The sequence below is a fragment of the Oncorhynchus tshawytscha genome, linkage group LG12 (assembly GCF_018296145.1).
Source record: "Oncorhynchus tshawytscha isolate Ot180627B linkage group LG12, Otsh_v2.0, whole genome shotgun sequence".
Taxonomy (NCBI): domain Eukaryota; kingdom Metazoa; phylum Chordata; class Actinopteri; order Salmoniformes; family Salmonidae; genus Oncorhynchus; species Oncorhynchus tshawytscha.
This window is the reverse complement of record NC_056440.1, coordinates 53,498,613-53,515,097: the sequence shown is the minus strand read 5'-3', so window position 1 is coordinate 53,515,097 and position 16,485 is coordinate 53,498,613. Positions and strand designations below refer to the sequence as shown.

General features: G+C 43.4%; 1 pseudogene; it reads left to right on the top strand.

The window, feature by feature from the left end:
- LOC112264165 overlaps positions 1 to 16,485 on the top strand; it is a 124,281-nt pseudogene that overhangs the window by 59,764 nt on the left and 48,032 nt on the right.

Genomic DNA, 16,485 nt, shown 5'->3' with positions numbered 1-16,485 from the left:
AAAGGAGCTGATTGTGGACTTCAGGAAACGCCCCTATCCACATCGATGGGACCACAGTGGAGAAGGTGAAAAGCTTCAAGTTCCTCGGGCAAACACATCACTTGACAATCTGAAATATTCCGTCCACACAGACAGTGTGGTGAAGAAGGCGCAACAGCGCATATCGCCCCATGATGACAGAAGAGTACTACGGGGCAATAGTAATTTATTTCAGTTACCTTTGCCTTCTTGGGTACAGGAACAATGGTGGCCATCGTGAAGCATGTGGGGACAGCAGACTGGGATAAACCCCAATAGCTTTATAGTCTCTTTATTATTATGATGGTTTTGAAATATGAGGTGTTTAAATCCCATTAGACAACCTTCCTTTTTAGCTTGGCCTTTAATCAATGATGTGTTTTGTGTTCTTTGATTCTGTGTTAGCTTAAAAATATATATATTGTTTTAAGTGTGTTGCTATTTTAAATGCACTTCAAATAAAGTTTGTGTTGAAGTTTGATATTCGATATTGGATCTTTAATTGATGAAATGAAGAGTCGTATGAATATAGACTCCGTTAACTTTATAGTCAGTCTATCATTCTTATTAAGATGTTTTAAAATGTATGAACTACTGGTTATAGGCTTACTAAATACATTTTTGAGCTCTGTTTTTATCATGACCGGTGAGCCAACTCCAGCAATACCATTACCTGTCCTTCCTAGTACCATCCAACTCGACTGGCAGCAGAATAGTAGCCATCGGATGGTGTCAAGACTTTAGTATTTGGAACGTTTTTTTTTAACTACCTTTTATTTTTATTTTTTTGGTCTGCATACTGCAATTCAGCTTTTAGCTGCGAATGTGTACAAGACAGCCTAACTAATAATACAACCTTCATTTAATTAATTGTACTACTTTCTAAGAAATGAATGTGAAGACTTGAATGTGATACAGTACAATCAAATCTTTATACAGATCCATTATACAGAGACAACGGAAATGTGTTAGCACTTGCCGTCACAGGTACCTATCCCCACCACACAATTACTCACATTACAGTCTGGGCGCAGCACAGGGTCAACTTAGGGGCACATCGGTACAGCAACCCTCCGATGCATGTCTCCCTGACCATTTTATTTTACTGATCTGTCCTCTCTCTCTCTTCCAGGGTTACTTTTTGCTGTTTGAGTCCATGCTCTACGCCAGAGACCTCTACCTGGCCGAAGGGGGCTCAGGTGAGACACACACACACACTTTACCTTACTGAATTTATTGACCCTAAACCCTCATAAAATGAATAATACACTCCTATGCAAATAGCTTATAATCTACATGCCTGTATAAATATCATACCCCCCTCCCCCCCACCACAAAAAAAAATAAACAAACAACATAAAAAATACTTGTTAATAGGCTAGATCAGGTTTTTTACCGTCTCTCTTTTGCCCTACCTATTGTGGTTGATAATATTGTGGGTGGAGCTTAAAATGGCATTAGATGTTGCATGACCGTCATGTGACCACAACACCTAAGCAGAGCTATCAGGCAGCTTTTTTTTTCTGGTATGGACACACATGGACATGGATGCAAACACACAGACACTTCAGTACTGGTCCACCGAATGCCCCCTGTAGGAAGTGTAGTGGAAGGCAGTAGCCATCCAAAGCCAGTTCAGTATGGTTTTATATGTACATTTACAACATTTTACTGTGCGTGCCTGTCTTCGGAGCCTTATCTCCGGCCGTGCATGCCATTTTGCATTTTACTGTGTATCGATTTAAATTCAAAAAGGGTTTTAAATTACAGGAGAAATCACTTGTGGGAGACTTGACTGCCTTATTTTTTACTGAAGCGCAAAGCCACTGCAGTTGATGCATTGCAAAGGTCTGTTCTCTTATTTATGGCTTTCTTTGATGTGCGAATGTGTAAGCACACTAGAGCACAGACGATAAATTGAAAATTAGACACCAACATTGTCTTCATTTTACCGAAGCAACTTTTCTTACGTCACATCATTTTTTCCCCCCACTCGATTTGCGTACTGATTGAGCAATGCTGGAAGTAATCTCTTGTGGAAAGAAACACATAACAACTGGTATTGTAGTTTAGCCTCTGTCAATAGATTGGGATGCGACGACTACCGAAGAACTTTGTTCCGGTGCGCAGATTTTTCGTCACATGACCGTTTGGACAGATCACGCTTAAAAAGTTAAAAAGACATAATATCATTCTAGATCCTATTTTAACAGGTTGCACATCAAAATGTAAATCATGCATTCTCCGGACGTTAAATGAAATAGCAAACTTATTTGTTTTAATCATCCCATCTCCGTAGTCTTACTTCTCAAAGGCACTGGGAAAAGTTGGTCAAGAAACCTACCACTAATGGAAATTAACTGTGCATTAAAAGTGAAACAAATAGATGTATTTATCAGTATTGAGCAAAATGGGTCAGTTTATTGACATACAACTTTTTGTCCATACCGCCCAGCTCTAGTGTGTACACATGTTAACAGATTGTACACAGTACAGTATTTCACTGCTTTTCTGCCTTTCTGCCTGTGTTTTTGTACCATTTACCGTGTGTGTGTAGCCCATGCTGGCATGTGCAACGCACTGGTGTGTGAGAGAGCATATGGACATTCAGGGTCAGCTCCTGTCTGTCACTGGCCAAGCTTAATGATTTGTGACAAACAGGGCCTCACACGGGGTAGTTCCGAGATGCTGCCTTTTGCTGCAGAAAGATCACACACCTGGAGAGGGAAGGGGGAGGGGGAGGTAGAAAGAGAAAAAGGTGGGGAGAAGGAAAGAGCAATTAAGATGAGAAAATGTGAGGGCAGAGAGCGGGATGGATAGAGAAAACGAGATGAAGAGGAAAGAGGGGGCAGAGCCAGATGAGGGGAGCAGAGGGCATAAGGGTAAGATACTGAATCCCCACCTCTGATTTCTCTTGGTTGGAAGTCATTATTTGTCAAGCATTCTCTCATAACTCTTTTTGGGGTTTCTTAATTTCACTGATGGGCATGTGCGTGTGTGTGCATTCATGTGTGTTATTTCTCCATCTCCTGGGTTGCAGTAGTGTGTGTTTTACATTAGTGTGTTTCAGAAGTTCTACCCAGCACATTAACCTCTTCATCCCCATTCACCAGAGTAGTCAAGGGATAAGGGATCTTTTTGTCCGTCCACCCCTCCTCCTCCCTTCATGGCCGACCAGGAGGGGGGTGGGGTTGACAAACGGGCTGTGAGCAGCGAGTCGAGAAGGACACAGATGTCAAAGCCATGAATCTGGGGATACCTGTGTACACCCCCACCCCCCGACTCGTTCTCTCTTTCTCTCTCTCTCCGTCTATAGTACAGCACCCCTCCTCCTGCCTCTCAATTTTTTTCCTATTCATCTCTACTTCTCTCTCCCCCTCCTTTCTCTCCCACCCCTCTTTCTCTTTTTCTCTCCCCCTTTCTTTGACAGGCCTGTTTCATTCCTGCCCAGTCAGCATCCCCCTCCTCTCAGCTAGCCCTCATAATTACTCACTTGCTCCAGTAGTCAGGGAAAGATGAAGTGACAAATCTGTCATCGTGGGTGGTGGTGTGCATGGCTCTTCAGCCACGGTGACACCTGCCAATCAGAGGAGCCCGTGAGATGACCATCACATAGCTGTCACCATCCATTGAGTCTTCCTGTTTCTTACACAACACAACTGATGTGATCACAGCAGACCTAGCCTACTAGTAAGTCTAGCTAATGTTAGCGAACGAACGAAATTAATATACAATTACACTTATACTTGTTTACTTGACTTTTATACTCAATAAATTGACTCTGTCAAATTTGCAGAAATCCATCACTTCTGTTGTTTGGCTGTGCCCATAGCAACGTTCGAAAATGAGGTGGATAGCTTGTATTCTTGACCATCAATTCAAATTTTATTGGTCACATACACATGGTTAGCAGATGTTATTGCGAGTGTAGCGAAATGCTTGTGCTTCGTGTTCCGACAGTGCAGCAATATCTAACAAGTAATCTAACAATTCCACAACAACAACAACATAATACATACAAATCTAAGTAAAGGGATGGAATAAGAATGTGTACATATAAATATATGGATGAGCAATGACTGAGTGGCATAGGAAAGATGCAATAGATGGTATAAAATACATTATGGGATGAGTAATGCAAGATATGTGAGCATCATTATTATAGTGGCATTAATAAAGTGACTAGTGATCCGTTTGTTAGAGTGGCCAATGATTTCAAGTCTGTATGTAGGTAGCAGCCTCTGTGTTAGTGATGGCTGTTTAACAGTCTGATGGCCCTGAGATGGAAGCTGTTTTTCAGTCTCTCGGTCCCAGCTTTGATGCATCTGTACTGATCTCGCCTTCTGGATGGCAGCGGGGTGAACAGGCAGTGGCTCGGGTGGTTGTTGTCCTTGATGATCTTTTTGGCCTTCCTGTGACATTGGGTGCTGTAGGTGTCCTGGAGGGCAGGTAGTTTGCCCCAGGTGATGCTTTGTGCAGAAGGTACCACCCTCTGGAGAGCCCTGCGGTTGTGGGTGGTGCAGTTGCCGTACCAGGCAGTGATACAGCCCGACAGGATGCTCTCAATTTTGCAGCTGTAAAAGTTTGTGAGAGTTTTAGGTAACAAGACAAATTTCCTCAGCCTCCTGAGGTTGAAGAGGCGCTGCTGCTGTTGCGCCTTCTGCACCACTCTGTCTGTGTGGGTGAACCATTTCAGTGTGTCCATGATGTGTACGTCGAGGAACTTAAATTGACTGCTGTCCCGTCGATGTGAATAGGGGGGCACTCCCTCTGCTGTTTCCTGATGTCCACGATCATCTCCTTTGTTCTGTAGACTTTGAGTGAAAGGTTGTTTTCCTGACACCACACTCGGAGTGCCCCCATCTCCTCCCTATAGGCTGTCTTGTCATTGTTGGTGATCAAGCCTACTACTGTTGTGTCGTCTGCAAACTTGATCATCGAGTTGGTGGTGTTCATAGTCACACAGTTATGGGTAGCCAGGGAGTACAGGAGGGGGCTGAGCACGCACCCTTGTGGGGCCCCAGTGTTGAGGATCAGCGAAGTTGAGATTATGTTTCCTTGCATCACCACCTGGGGGCGGCCCGTCTGGAAGTCCAGGACCCAATTGCACAGGGCGGAGTTGAGCACCAGGGCCTCAAGCTTAATGATGAGCTTGGAGGGAACTATAGTGTTAAATGCTGAGCTGTAGTCAATGAACAGCATTTTTACATAGGTATTCCTCTTATCCAGATGGGATAGGGCAGTGTGCAGTGTGATGGCGATTCAATCGTCTGTGGACCTATTGGGGCGGTATGCAAATTGCAGTGGGCCTAGGGTGACAGGTAAGGTGGAGGTGATATGATCTTTGACTAGTCTCTCAAAGCACTTCAAGATGACAGAAGTGAGTGCTATGGTGCGATAGTCATTTAGTTCGCTAAAATGCTCTATTCTGCAATGCAGGTTAGGTTGAATTGAGCTCTAAGGTTCTCGAACTTACTATGGTGATTGCCACAGAGTCTCCTCTGAAAGCTTGGAAATCTCTCTGGCTTGCATTCAAAATGGCATCCTATTCCCTACATAGGGAATAGAGTGCCATTTGGGACGCAGCCTCAAAAATACAAGCCTGTTGAGGTGGTAGTCAGAGACAGAGCAGTCTGTACAAGGCTTCTCAGGCTTCTCCTGTCACTGTATGATTCTCTTCTGTGGCCTTGTTGCATGATATATGAATAAATTAGAGCAATATCTTATGTAAGGTACGTGCGTGCTGGCGGAGAGGCAGGGCTAGGGGATACATGAGGTCCAGGATTATAGTTTATTATTAAGGTCCATAACATATTTTATGAGGATTGTCAAAAAATACAATTTCAAATGAGCACCACAACAACGAACTTGACGATTGCCAAGTGTTTCCCTTAGCAGGTAATTGTCAGCTTTCAGATAGATAAAAAAAAGCCTAATAAACACATTGCTGGACACATCTCTCAATGTTTGACTGCCTGTGCTTCTTGGTCTTGCACTCTCACTAGCGAACAGTATCAACTAGGTCCTGCCCGCGACTGCTCACGCACTAGCTAAGTCTGCAGTAGTGCTATGTTAAGTTAAGAAACATTCAAGTAGAACAAAACACATGACAAATAGAAATAAGAACATGAGAAAGTAAGTAAGCTATATATAGGATCAGTTCCAGGGCCACTACCAATACCATATTTACCATGTGCAGGGATACTGGAATGGTAGAATTAGATACAGTATGTATAGGGGTAAGGTAACTAGGCATCAGGATATATCATAAACAGAGTAGCAGCAGCATATATGATGATTGTACTATATGTGAGTGTGTATCTGTGTAGAGTCAGAATGAATGTGTGTGTGTGTTTATGTATGTGTGCAAATTAAGTGAGTGTGTTTGTGTGTTAGAGTGTCAGTGTGAGTATGTAAAATGTTCATAGATTGAGTCTGCATAGAGTGCAATTTTTATAAAATAGAAGAGTCAAAATGCAGATTGTACGTGTAGACATTTTGTTAGATATTTAACAGTCTTATTGCTTGGGGATAGAATCTGTTCAGGAGCCTGTTGGTGTCAGACTGTTGGTGTGCTCCAGTACCGCTTGTTGTGCGGAAGCAGCGAGAACAGTCTATGGCCTGGTTGGCTGGAGTCTTGAACAACTTTCCGGGTCTTACTTTCACACCGCCTGATATAGAGGTCCTGGATGTCAGGTAGCTCAGCCCCAGTGATGTACTGGGCTTTCCCACCACACTCTGTAGCGCCATGCATTCGGGGGTGGTGCCTTTGCCATACCAAACAGTGATACAGCCAGTCAAGATTCTCTCAGTGGAAACTTTTGAGTATTTGTGGGCCCATGCCAAATCTTTTCAACCTCCTGAGGGGGAAGAGGCACTGTCCTGCAGCCTTCACAACTGTTTGCATGTGTGTGGACCATTTTAAGTCCTTAGTGATTTGGACACCGAGGAACTTAAAGCTCTCGACCCGCTCTACTGCAGATGTGGATGGGGTACGCTCCCCCCACCCACCATCACCATAATGCCAGGTCACTGATTTCCTCCCTGTATGCTTTCTCATCGTTGCCGGTGATCAGGCCTAACTCTTTTGTGTCGTCAGCCAATTTGATTGTGTTGAATTCGTGTGTGGCCACGCAGTGGGTTAACAGGGAGTACAGAGGGGGACTAAGCACACACCCCTGTGGCGCCTCAGTGTTGAGGGTCAGCATGGCATAGGTAAAGTTGCCTACCCTCACCACATGGGGTCAACCCGTCAGGATGTCCAGGATCCAGCTGCAGAGGGAGGTGTTCAGTCCCAAGCTTGGAAATGAGCTTGGAGTGGACTATTGTGTTGAACGCTGAGTTGTAGTCAATGAACAGCATTCTCACATAGGTATTCCTCTTATCTAAGTGGGTGAGGGCAGTGTAGGGTGCAATTGAGATTACATCATCTATGGATCTGATGGGGCGGTATGCAAATTGTAGTGGGTCTAGGGCAGTGCTCACCAACCTTTTCTGAGTCAAAATCACTTTGAGTCAAAATGAAAGCAGAGATCTACCGCTCAGATGTTTTTAATCATGACTTAAACGTAAGCCTATGCAACATTAACCATTTTAAAACAGTTCTGTAGCAATGAGGTTTGTGCAGTAGTTATTGGCCAAATACATTATCACTGCATATTGGCTATGCTTCAATTGCCCTGCCAATTTTGTCCGTCTCAGACCATTTTCAAATTATATTAAAAAATAAAAATTGGTATATGATCACACTGGTAATATATAATTTGTTATTACTTATGAGGCACAGCTGAATGAGCATAATATATATGTATTTTTTAGTTTTTACTGGATTGATGGCCTGCATCTGATGGTCAGAGGGGAGGGATGGAGTCGCGGTGAGGCTACTCCCTCCCTCCCTGTTCTTTGGAACAGGAATGATGGTGGTCAGCTTGAGACATGGTGATAACAGACTGGGACAAGGAGAGTTTGAAAATGACCGTGAACATGCTTTCCAGCTGTTCTGCGCATGCTCTGAGAACGCGCCCTCGAATTCCGTTCGGCCACGTGTCCTTACAAGTGTTGACCTGATTAAAAACCTTTGCCTCTGAGAGCGAGATCACCCAGTCCCCTGGGTCAGCGAGGACCCTTGTGCATGGCTCTGTGGTGTTTTTGTCGTAGCGTGCATAAAATACATTAAGGTCGTCTGGTAGAGAGCATCGTTGGGCAGATCACGGCTGGGACTTACTTAATTTTTTTATTTCACCTTTATTTAACCAGGTAGGCTAGTTAAGAACAAGTTCTCAATTACAACTGCGACCTGGCCAAGATAAAGCAAAGTAGTGAGACACAAACAACAACACAGAGTTACACATGGAATAAACAAACATACAGTCAATAACAAATTAGAAAAAAAAGTCTATGTACAGTGTGTGCAAATGAGGTATGATAAGGGAGGTAAAGGCAATAAATAGGCCATAGAGGCGAAATAATTACAATTTAGCAATTTAAACACTGGAGTGATAGATGTGCAGAAGATGAATGTGCAAGTAGAGATACTGGGGTGCAAAGGAGCAAAAATAATTAATAACATTATGGGGATGAGGAAGTTGGATGGGCTATTTACGGATGGGCTATTTACAGATAGGCTATGCACAGGTGCAGTGATCTCTGAGCTGCTCTGACAGCTGGTACTTAAAGTTAGTGAGGGAGATATGAGTCTCCAGCTTCAGTGATTTTTGAAATTCCTTCCAGTCATTGGCAGCAGAGAACTGGAATGAAAAGCCAAACGAGGAATTGGCTTTGGGGGTGACCAGTGAAATATACCTGCTGGAGCGCTTGCTATGGGTGGGTGCTGCTATGGTGACCAGTGAGCTGAGATAAGGCGGGGCTTTACTTAGCAAAGACTTATAGATGACTTTGAGCCAGTGGGTTTGGTGAGGGCCAGCTAACGACAGCATACAGGTTGCAGTGGTGGGTAATATATGGGGCTTTGGTGACAAAATGGTTGGCACTGTGATAGACTGCATCCAATTTGCTGAGTAGAGTGTTGGAGGCTATTTTTTAAATGACATCGCCGAAGTCAAGGATCGGCAGGATAGTCAGTTTTACGAGGGTATGTTTGGCAGCATGAGTGAAGGATGTTTTGTTGCAAAATAGGAAGTCGATTCTAGATTTCATTTTGGATTGGAGATGCTTGATGTGAGTCTGGAAGGATAGTTTACAGTCTAACCAGACATCTAGGTATTTGTAGTTGTGGACATATTCTAAGTCAGAACCGCCCAGAGTAGTGATGTTGGACGGGCGGGCAGGTGCGGGCAGCGATCGGTTGAAGAGCATGCATTTAATTTTACTTGCATTTAAGAACAGTTGGAGGCCATGGAAGGAGAGTTGCATGGCATTGAAGCTTGTCTGGAGGTTAGTTAACACAGTGTTCAAAGGGCCAGAAGTATACAGAATGGTGTCGTCTGCGTAGAGGTGGAACAGAGAATCACCAGCCGCAAGAGCGACATCATTGATGTATACAGCGAAAAGAGTCGGCCCGAGAATTGAACCCTGTGGCACCCCCATAGAGACTGCCAGAGGTCCGGACAACAGGCCTTCCGATTTGACACGCTGAACTCTGTCTGAGAAGTAGTTGGTGAACCAGGCGAAGCAGTCATTTGAGAAACCGAGGCTGTTGAGTCTGCCGATAGGAATTTGGTGATTGACAGAGTCGAAAGCCTTGGCCAGGTCGATGAATACTGCTACACAGTATTGTCTCTTATCGATGGCAGTTATGGTATCGTTTAGGACCTTGAGTGTGGCTGATGTGCACCCATATGACCAGCTCGGACACCAGATTGCATAGCGGAGAAGGTACGGTGGGATTCGAAATGGTCGGTGATCTGTTTGTTCACTTGGCTTTTGAAGACCTTAGAAAGGCAGGGTAGGATAGATATAGGACTGTAGCAGATTGGGTCTAGAGTGTCTCCTCCTTTGAAGAGGGGGATGACCGTGGCAGCTTTCCAATCTTTGGGGATCTCAGATGATACGAAAGAGAGTTTGTACAGGCTAGTGATAGGGGTTGCAAGAATTTCGGCTGATAATTTTAGATAGAGAGGGTCCAGATTTTCTAGCCCTGCTGATTTGTAGGGGTCCAGATTTTGTAGCTCTTTCAGAACTTCGGCTATCTGGATTTGGGTGAAGGAGAATTGGGGGAGGCTTGAGCAAGTTGCTGTGGGGGGTGCAGGGCTGTTGACCTGGGTAGGTGTGGCCAGGTGGAAAGCATGGCCAGCCGTAGAAAAATGCTTCTTGTAATTCTCAATTATTGTGGATTTATTGGTGTTGACATTGTATCCTAGCCTCAGTGCAGTGGGCAGCTGGAAGGAGGTTCTCTTATTATCCATGGACTTTACAGTGTCCCAGAACTTTGTGGAGTTTGTGCTGCAGGATGCAAATTTATGTTTGAAAAAGCTAGCCTTTGCTTTCCTCACTGCATATGAATATTGGTTCCTAACTTCCCTGAAAAGTTGCATATTACGGGGGCCATTCGATGCTAATGCCGTACGCCACAGGATGTTTTTGTGCTGTTCAAGGGCAGTCAGGTCTGGAGTGAACCACGGGCTATATCTGTTCCTGGTTCAACATTTTTTGAATTGGGCATGCTTATTTAAGATTGTGAGGAAAGCATTTTTAAAGAATAACCAGGCATCTTCTATTGACGGAATGAGGTCAATATCCTTCCAGGATACCCAGGCCAGGTCGATTAGAAAGGCCTTCTCGCTGAAGTTGTTTAGTAAGCGTTTGACAGTGTTGAGGGGTGGTCGTTTGATCGCAGACCCGTTACGGACGCAAGCAATGAGGCAGTGATCGCTGAGATCCTGATTGAAGACAGCAGAGGTGTATTTGGAGGCTAGATGGGTATCTTGTAATCCTGCAGTGGACTGTAGCCCCTGCCACATGCTTCGGGCATCGCATCGTAATAGGATTCCACCCTGTTCCTATACTGAACATAAATTGTTGGTTCCATGTTTCATGAGCTGAAATAAAAGATCCCAGAAATGTTCCATGTCTCTCAAATTTGATTACATCCCTGTTAGTTAGCATTTCTCCTTTTACAAGATAATCCATTCACCTGTTGTGGCATATGAAGAAGCTGATTGACCCTTAGCTTACAATTTCCACGCCCCTACGGAAATCTAATTAACATAATACAAAAATCCCCATGGAAATCCACCTGTTTAAGCGATAGAGATATCTTTTTTTTTGTTGCGTGGGCCGCGTCTCAATCCACCACCCCTTCCGCATCGGCGGTAAAAGGTGGAAAAGCTAAAGCGGCATTTTGTCAGACCATGAGACATCCCAAAAATCTGTTTTCTCACAAAAACATCTGTAGCATCTGAAAGGTTTGTCCTACAAAGTATTATGACCACTCTATTGAAAGATGAGACTCTAACAATGGCGTTATCTGTTTTGCTCTAGGACGCCAATTAAAAATTAATGGTAGAAGAAATGGAGATAGTTTAGTTTATTATTTAGTAAAATAAGGTAATAAATACATGTAAAAAAATTACTTGTTTTTATAATAGTTACCTGATCTTTCTTATATCTTTCACTTCTGCTTGTAAACAGAAAGCAGTCGTATAGAGTCATGATCTGATTTGCAGAAGGGAAACGAGGGAGGGCTTTGTTACTTGCTTGTGGGTAGAGTATCAGTGATCTAGGACTTTATCGCCCCTAGTTGCAAAGGAAACGTGTTGATGAAAGTTGGGCATTAATTGTCTTAATGTCGCGGAATTAAAAACACCAGCAACAAGGTGGTGCTTGTTTATAGCCTCGTTCAGTTCGTTAAGTGCCAACTTCTTGTTTTTATTGTCCTAGGGTGGAATATATACAGCAGTCACAATAACATATTGTGTTGTTTTATGTTGAATTACAGGAACTTAAGGGATTTTGTTTGTGAGATGCAGCTTGAAACATAGTAAAGCATATGTGGAAAACAAGTGTGTTTCCTAACACCTTTTGGTCTAATTATTATTATTAAGGAATGTATCAATTAAAATTCAATTAAAAATGCAAATTAATTACTTAAAAATCATACAATGTGATTTTCTGGATTTTACAGACCTCTACATGATTTGTAAGGAAAAGGAAAACCTGCAAAATCGGCAGTGTATCAAATACTTGTTCTCCCCACTGTAGTTGTCAGGAGTTCACTGTTTTCCTCAGCACTCATTGTGTACACATGGTATATGGTTTCTTGTCCACATATTTCACAATGGGTTCTACAGTGAACAACAGTTGTTGTATTAAAAATGAGACATTCTGCGGTCCGTAGCTTCCCGCCAGTCAGTGTGTGTGCGTGTGTCATGTATAGTACAGTCTGCTCTTTGAAATTGTGTTTGTGACAGTAGGTTATTCTGTGACAACTTTGAAGTGGTTTTATATCTGTCTTAATTTCTAGCACTTTAGCATATGGCTGTAATGTCCCTCCACGGGGGGGGGGAACAGCCGTGGCCCCAAGCGCTTCAGCCTCGGCCAAATCACCAAGCCGATTAACCACTCAGATAAACACATTTTAGATGTTTAACGTTTACAAAACACATTAAGACTCATGTTTAATGTTTATTTCAAATTCATGGTTTAATGTTTATAGAATACATTCAGATGGGGTTTAATGTCTTCGTTTTTTTCTAAGCCTGGTTTGGCTCAGATTCTACTACAAGCGTGTTTTGTATTTTTGCCCCAGTCATAAACATGAGTCACAAACAAGGTCAGTATTGACAGAAAGTGTAAAAAGTAGGACAGAGTGGCCATAAGGGTCTGGTATTTGATGGATATCCTCGTTAATGGTGCTTTATGAAATGGATGCCGAGTGCAACACCCACAACAACTAGGACACCAGAGTCTCTTATTATGTGAGTGAAATTCATGTCAAATGTGTTTCATACTGTTAGGGTAATGTTTGCAATAGCTTCCTTGCCTTCTTTCCTCATTTATAACTGGTATGAGAAATTGGTAAACATATGGTAAGCTAAATATGGTAACAAGTAATCAAATCACAATTGTCTCTTTTTTTGTTGTTGACGGATAGCAGCTCCAACATTCAGACATAATTTACAAACTAAGCATTTGTGTTTAATGAGTCCAGCAGATGAGAGGCAGAAGGGATGACCAGGGATGTTCTCTTGATAAGTGTGTGAATTGGACCATTTTCCTGTCAAAAAGTACTTTTGGATGTCAGGAAAAATGTGTGGAGTAAAAAGTACATTATTTTATTTAGGAGTGTAGTGAGGTCAAAGTTGGCAAAAATATATATGTAATAAAGTAAAGTACAGATAAGCCCAAAAACTACTTAAGTAGTACTTTAAAGTATTTTTACTTAAGTACTTTACACCACTGATTTCATACAGCTGTGTCTGGGCGTGAGCCCCAGATCCTGACTCTTCAGGATTTCCCACACAACACCAGACTAGTAATTGATATTAGTATGATTAAAGGTCCCGATAGTGCACGCAACCGCAGCGTTGGTACCAAGTCAGAAATTCAGATTCAGCAGTGGAATCAGGGGGAAAAGGCAAACCCAAACAGCCTACTATTTAGGATGCAAGTACGGGTATCCGGACTTGGCCATATATCTCCACTCCCTCACCTATAGGGATGGGCACAGTTATAGAATATCAGAATATCCGAACAGACGTTAGAATTTCAACACCTGTGAGTATACATTTGTTTTGTATTTTCTTTAGGACTTTTAACAATTGAAAAGCTTTTTAACAATTGAAAAGCTTTGTCTAAATTAAATTGGCAATGTTACACACAAGGATATACCATGACATTTGAAATTATGAATTTAATAAAACAAACTTTAGAATCTATTGTGTTATGTACAGCTCACTGAGTTACTACTGCTTCAGACGACACGTGGCTTTGTTTACAGTTGCGCACTGTTAAGTAGCCAACAGTTCTGAGGACGCACAAAATTATTGTTTTATTTTCAAGCTCATTTTCTATCTCATGGACTATGGTTCATGGGTTGTGTTTTACATGAAAAGGCATTTTAATATCATAGCGCATCTTCTCCACTTCAAATAGCGATTAACCTAGTACTGGTACGAACCAACAGCGGGTCCACAACATAAGAAACAGATCAACGCAAAACACTAAGAATCAGTTCTATAATGGCGAACGTCAGGCTTTTCATTCACTGTTACTGTTAGCCTAGGCTACTGTTAGTCAAAAACTACCGATATAACACCCTGAAAACAAATGCACACTGTTTGCTGTTGTGGCATTTTGCGTCATTTTGATTGGTGATGTACACTGCTCCAAAAAATAAAGGGAACACTTAAACAACACAATGTAACTCCAAGTCAATCACACTTCTGTGAAATCAAACTGTCCACTTAGGAAGCAACACTGATTGACAATAAATTGCACATGCTGTTGTGGAATAGACAACAGGTGGAAATTATAGGCAATTAGCAAGAAACCCCCAATAAAGGAGTGGTTCTGCAGGTGGTGACCAGTCCACTTCTCAGTTCCTATGCTTCCTGGCTGATGTTTTGGTCACTTTTGAATGCTGCCGGTGCTTTCACTCTAGTGGTAGCATGAGACGGAGTCTACAACCCACACAAGTGGCTCAGGTAGTGCAGCTCATCCAGGATGGCACATCAATGCGAGCTGTGGCAAGAAGGTTTGCTGTGTCTGTCAGTGTAGTGTCCAGAGCATGGAGGTGCTACCAGGAGACAGGCCAGTACATCAGGAGACGTGGAGGAGGCCATAGGAGGAAAACAACCCAGCAGCAGGACCGCTACCTCCGCCTTTGTGCAAGGAGGACCAGGAGGAGCACTGCCAGAGCCCTGCAAAATTACCTCCAGCAGGCCACAAATGTGCATGTGTCTGCTCAAACGGTCAGAAACAGACTCCATGAGGGTGGTATGAGGGCCCGACGTCCACAGCTGTCGGTTGTGCTTACAGCCCAACACCGTGCAGGACGTTTGGCATTTGCCAGAGAACACCAAGATTGGCAAATTCGCCACTGGCGCCCTGTGCTCTTCACAGATGAAAGCAGGTTCACACTGAGCACATGTGACAGACGTGACAGAGTCTGGAGACGCCGTGGAGAACGTTCTGCTGCCTGCAACATCCTCCAGCATGACCGGTTTGGCGGTGGGTCAGTCATGGTGTGGGGTGGCATTTCTTTGGGGGGGCCACACAGCCTTCCATGTGCTCGCCAGAGGTAGCCTGACTGCCATTAGGTACCGAGATGAGATCCTCAGACCCCTTGTGAGACCATATGCTGGTGCGGTTGGCCCTGGGTTCCTCCTAATGCTAGACCTCATGTGGCTGGAGTGTGTCAGCAGTTCCTGCAAGAGGAAGGCTAGGATGCTATGGACTGGCCCGCCCGTTCCCCAGACCTGAATCCAATTTAGCACATCTGGGAAATCATATCTCGCTCCATCCACCAACGCCACGTTGCACCACAGACTGTCCAGGAGTTGGCGGATGCTTTAGTCCAGGTCTGGGAGGAGAACCCTCAGGAGACCATCCGTCACCTCATCAGGAACATGCCCAGGAGGTCATACAGGCATGTGGAGGCCACACACACTATTGAGCCTCATTTTGACTTGTTTTAAGGACATTACATCAAAGTTGGATCAGCCTGTAGTATGGTTTTCCACTTAAATTTAGAGTGTGACTCCAAATCCAGACCTTCATGGGTTGATAAATTTGATTTCCATTGATAATTTTTGCGTGATTTCAATTCAATTATATAAAGAAAAAAGTATTTAATAAGAATATTTCATTCATTCAGATCTAGGGTGTGTTATTTTAGTGTTCCCTTTATTTTTTTGAGCAGTGTATTTATTTATTTTTTTAAATTTTGACTATCCGGAAAAAATCATGATATTCGAATAGTAAAATCTTTTCAAATGCCGATCCCTACTCCCCTATCACTCTTCTCCTCTATGTTCAATCTATCCATACATATCACCCTCTTACTGTATTTTTAGTCTACCCAGAACGTTGCACCATCAGCCTGGCTGCAGTGGGCGACATGGAGAAGCACCATGGCCGTATTGCATTCTGGGATGACATATGCGAGTTCAAAATGGCGTGCATGAAGAAGGCCGTGGTAACAGAGGCCATGGTGCAGATTCTCCGACCAGACACTCATCTCTAAGCCTGCAGTCATACAGGTACACACACACACACACACACAAGGTATATAGAAAGGAAAAAGGTTACAGCAATTGAGTGGGTGTAGAGAGTTAGTCATAGAGAGAGAGAGGTCCCTGGAGGCAGGTTGGTTGTGTGTGTGTGTGTGTGTGTGTGTGTGTGTGTGTGTGTGTGTGTGTGTGTGTGTGTGTGTGTGTGTGTGTGTGTGTGTGTGTGTGTGTGTGTGTGTGTGTGTGTGAGAGTACATGTGTGGCAGAGCTGTAGCGCTGGGTGATTGATAAGTCTAATCCTTGTTTAAGTTCCTCTTTAGGAAACTTCATTACTCTC